At 58.7% G+C, this 4,910-nt stretch overlaps 1 long non-coding RNA gene across 1 annotated transcript; it reads right to left on the reverse strand.

Moving 5' to 3' along the window:
• Positions 1 to 251: 251 nt before the first annotated feature.
• On the reverse strand, positions 252 to 4,491 carry LOC106146993. Its single transcript, XR_001231681.1, has 4 exons — positions 4,425 to 4,491; positions 3,881 to 4,138; positions 2,492 to 2,580; positions 252 to 615 (listed from the first exon to the last, which is right to left on the reverse strand). It is a non-coding gene; the product is annotated as an uncharacterized LOC106146993 (long non-coding RNA).
• Positions 4,492 to 4,910: the final 419 nt, after the last annotated feature.

Below are 4,910 nucleotides of genomic sequence, written 5' to 3' on the forward strand. Positions count from 1 at the left end.
GCCCCTCTCCCCCTCTCCCAGGTCCCCTTTCTTTTTGGAAAAGATCTCTCTCTCTCTGATTTTTCTCCTTATTTATACTTTGGGTTTCTCATATAAGAGAAACCATGTGATATTTAAACGTGTGTGTCTGATTTATTTCACTGGACATTATGGTCTCAAGTTCCATCCATCTTCCTACAAATGACAAGTTTATCCTTCTTTATGGCAGAGTACTGCTCTGTACTGTGTAAACTCCACATTTTCTTTATCCATTCATCTGCTGGTGGACTTACAGGCTGCTTCCAAGATATAGCTACCAGGAGTTGTGTTGCTACAAACAGTGTGCGTGGATCACTACATCATGATGTCCTCAACTCTTTTGGGAAGATCCTAGAAGGGGAATAGCTGGGTCAGTTGGAATTTCTGGTTTCAGTTTTTTGAGGAGTCTGCATTCCAATCTCCATAGTGGTTGTACTGGTTTACATTCCCATGGGAAATGTAGCAGGGCTTGTGTCTCCCCAGCAGCCTGGCCAGCATTTGTTATTTGGTTTCCTGACAATGGCCATTCTTTCTCGAGTAGAGTGGGATCAATGTTGTTGACATTCCTTTCTGTAGTTGCTCTTTGCCTTCTGCTAACTGAAACAAAATACATTGTTACTTTTTAAATTTGCAGGTGTTTTTGTTTCATTTGTTTTTTTTTGGATTTTTTTTAATGGTCTTTTTAGACAGGGCTCCGCTCAACTGTCCAAGCTGGCCTCAAACTCGAAATCCTCCTGTCTCAGCCTCCAGAGTGCTGGGACTGCAGGTGCACCACTGAGCAGAGCCTTATTTGGAGTTTTGTTAGTGAGGACTGACCTTTAAGTGGTCACTTGTTAACACTGTCTGCTGACACTGGAGGATGTCCTGGCCTCTTGCTGGCTACATGGCTTTGTGGTTCTGTCTGACTGACCAGGTTTCTTCCTGTGCACTCAGTGGCTCCCCTGGTGCAGGTGATCCCAAGCACCTGTGTCTCCACAAGGTGGGTGCCCTGTCTGTGCGCTGTGGGGGACACCCCAGGGCTCCCCTGGTGCAGGTGATCCCAAGCACCTGTGTCTCCACAAGGTGGGTGCCCTGTCTGTGCGCTGTGGGGGACGCCCCAGGGCAGGGCCGGAGGTGGCAGGAGGCACTCCACGAGTGAGGCCGCCTTTGGGAAGCACACAGAGAGGACCTGGCCTGCGGCTGGTGTGGGCCTGTGGGTGCCACCGAGTGAGGGCCGAATCTGCGCACCTCTCAGCACTCCATCCCAGTGCCAGCCTCCCCCGGTTGCTATGGGGATTCAACAGCAGCCGCGGGTGAAGCACTCGAGCCACTGGCACCGGGAGCTGGGCCCAGGCGCTGCTGGCAGGGAGTGCGCGCCTCACTCGACGGAGCTCCGTGGCCGATTCATTACAGTCACCCATTAATATTTCATAAGTTCTCCTCAAAGCATCTCCAAGCCGTCGGGCCAAGTAGGCCACACTAGACAGCTGGAGTCCCGTGGCTCCGCGATGTTCAGCGTGGCGGCCGCTCCTCCGTGAGCCGGGGCCCGGATCTGAGAGGGCAGCCTGGGTGGGGGACTGAGAAGTGGGGACGGGTCATTGCTGGGCCCGGTAGGAGGGTGGCTGGCAAGGCTGGTGCCCGAGGAACGGGAGGCCTGGCGGAAGAAGGCGCTCTCCAGAGACTGTGCCCTGGGCAGGGATGCGTCCGCTAGGCACCAACTTGCTCCGCAGCCAGGATGGTAGTGGCCAGAGCTTTGAGTGGCAGCCGTGCAGCCAGCAGCTGTGCCTGGGAAGCTCAACGCAGCACAGTGCCACCTGCAGTGGACACAGCATGTTTCATAGGTGCCAGGCTGAGGGATTCACTCATCTTGTCACCCTAACGCCATGAGCTCAGCACTCACGCCCAGCTGAGTCCCTTCCCCTGTCTCCCAGATGGTACTCAGAACCCTGCTGACCCGTGGGGCCTGTGCTATGTGCCGTGGGCCACACCACTCTCCTCCTGGGTGGTCAACCAGCTGTCTGGATGCCCCAAGGCCCAGCTGGAAGATGCACAGAACTAACCCCAGGACAGCCAGCGCCCTGCAAGACTTCAGGCAGGGAGCCCCTCCCACGGGCCGTAGGCAGCTCACGTTCCACGGCTGTTCCAAGGCAGGCAGAGTCAGCGTTCTGACAGTGCCCGCTGCCTGGGGTCCTAGGGGTCGGGTTTGCCGCCCTCTTGGCCCTCCACCCACCCAGCCCTAGGCTCTTCTGGGTCACAGCAAGCCCGAGGTTACTCTTCCTCCACAAACCCGCAGGCTCACCCCTTCCCACCCCGACACCACACCCATCTTCCTGCCCCATCACACTTCTGTGTGGTGCTCGGGACCAGGGATGTGCTTCAGACCCCAGCCCTGGTCTTCACACATGCTGGGCATCCCTGAGGAAGGGTGAAGGTGGAATCTGCTGTGGGCAGTGGAAGGACACACGGGTCATGGGGGAGGGTCATGACACCTCACCTGTATCCAACCTCCAGGTGTGGAGCGGAGGGTCCTGGGGCACAGGGCAGGGATTCTTGTCACTGTTTGATGCTCAGACCAACAGCTACCTACTCAGAGAGTAAAAATTAAAATGTGCCATTAATTTTAAAAAGGATGGGGGCTAGGGTGTGGCGTGGCGGTGGAGCTCCTGCCTCGCACGTGTGTGACCCAGCCTCCATCCCCAGTGCTGCAAAAACCAAGCAGAGACAGAGGGAAGGGCCCACCACACAGGGTCCGCAGAAGATATTTCTCAGAAATGCCCCTACCCAGGCCAGGGACGGGCAGAGGCAGGAAGCCCAGAGACCAGGGGTCCCCCGGCCAGAGGAGGCTTACGATCCCAGCCTCTGCCTGGTTCTGCCCAGCCAGCTTGGGGCCAGGCACTCAGCTGAAGGATCGATTCTCAGGCAGACGCTGCAAGGGCCAGCTGGCTGCTGACAGGGAAGCGGTGGCCCTCAGGTGGCCTCTGCCTCGGGCCGTGAGGTTCCAACTTGTGCGGGCCAGGCGGGGAGGTTGCACAGGAGCACGGCTGATCTGGGCCGGGACTCTCGGCAGAGAAGGAGGAAGCTGCAAGACTTCCCGCGGGGTGGAAACTGTGAATGCAGCTCAGCACCTGAAGCAGCCAGCAGTACAAGGGCCCCGCCCACTGGCCAGAGCCGCAGTGCCGGGAGGGAGCTCAGGCCAGCCCTCGCTTCTCCTGGAACGCGGGGCCCAGGTGCTGCATCAAACACAGGACGTTCCTGACAGGAAGGCCTGTGGTGAGCGTGCTCGTGGGTGCCTGCTGAGTGCCCGCTGAGAGTGGCAGGCCGAGCTCTTCCCGAAGCTTAGACCTGGGTGCTAGGGTGTCAGAGCACTCAGGACGTCACCTATGTCCAGCAGGCAGCGCTAAGTCCTGCCGGCCGCTGTCCACTGTAGCCTGGCTCCCTGCTCTCCAGGGGCAAAGCATGCTGGTGGGGGGCAATGGCCAAGGGGCGACCTGGACGTATGTCCAGTGGGGGTCTGAGTCAGAGCTGGGGGGACAGGAAGGTGCCCTTTGCGCCCCACTGGTCAGCACTGCAAGGAGTGGCAACCCCATTGCTGTGTGGTCAGGTAGGGGCGGTGTCTTCTCCAGCCTGACATGTGCTGCTCAGCGCCGCCTGTGAGGACATCTGTCCAGCTGCAGAAGGCGACTGCTCAGGGGTACTTGGGCCTGGAAGACCCAGGGAAGGGACACAGGCCAGAGATGGCATGTGCTCCATCACTGCTCCCAGAGCAGACGTAGAGGGAAGCTCTGACTGCAGCTCACACGCTGCAGGGACAAAACAGAATAGACAAGGCCATGCTCTGAGCAGCGCCCCACCACCTGTGCCCCAGGCCCAGCGGCTTCCACACCTGGTTGTGAGACCCCTGCGCCTGGGGCCACCGTTGACTCTGCTGAGCGGGGTGGGTGATGGAGAGGCAGGGTATTTTTAGCTTGGGTTTCTGCTCGTGGCTTGGTGTCTGAGCCCAGCGGCAGCTCCAGGCAGGAGGCGCCTACGTTGTGAACAGTCGTGTCGGTCTGAGCTCCCACAAACTGAGAGGTCTTTTAAGGAAATCCCTCCCGGGGTGGACCTGAGTCATCTGGATTCATCGCTGGGCTCCTTAAATAACCTGAAACCCGAATGAGCCAGGAAGAAAAAAAAAAATCTTAAAAACCTTTCTTTATTATAAAAAGGAAGACAAAACTCAAAGGCCCACACGGGGGTAGAGGCGGCTCCCTTTGCCCGCATTTATCCCTCTCCCCGCCCCTTCCGGTGCTTCTCTGCCTGGAAGGCAACCTGGAGCTGGAGCAGAGACAGGGACAGCGGTCCGGGCAGGCGGGGGACGCGTCCAGGCAGCCGGCGGGGACTCACACACACAGCAGCTGCCCCACTGCCACCGTGGCGCATTGACTCACCTGCCTCTCGCACGCCTGGTGCTCCTCCCCAGAGCAGGAACGCAGGCCAGACAGTGTCACGCCTGACAAGGAAGAATGGCAAACCAAGAAGTCCTGCCCGTCCCTCCCTCTCTTAGGAATAGCACGCCCTCCTGCCGGGCAGTGGCCGCCCCATCTCCAGCCACCTGCTTGTTAAGGCGAGGGTGAGCAGGGCCAAGTGTTTCCCTCGAACTTAACGGAAGAGAAAGAAATGTGGTGAAGCCACGGACTGACAGCCTTCATGTGCAGACAAGAGTGACCCTCTGTGCCAACCCCTGATGACACCCAGGGGCTGCTGGCAGAGAGCGAGCGGCGGGCACCACGCCTGTCACTGCCCCTGCTGGGATGGCTACGTCCTCACTGAGCATGAGCAGACAAGTGGACCCCGGACAGAGGAGAGACCTGGGGGCCGACCCCAGGACCGCAGGGACTCTGTGCAACATCAGGTGTCCTTGGGCAGGCTGCACC

The sequence above is a fragment of the Chinchilla lanigera genome, unplaced genomic scaffold (genome assembly GCF_000276665.1).
Source record: "Chinchilla lanigera isolate Chin_1 unplaced genomic scaffold, ChiLan1.0 scaffold00006, whole genome shotgun sequence".
NCBI lineage: Eukaryota > Metazoa > Chordata > Mammalia > Rodentia > Chinchillidae > Chinchilla > Chinchilla lanigera.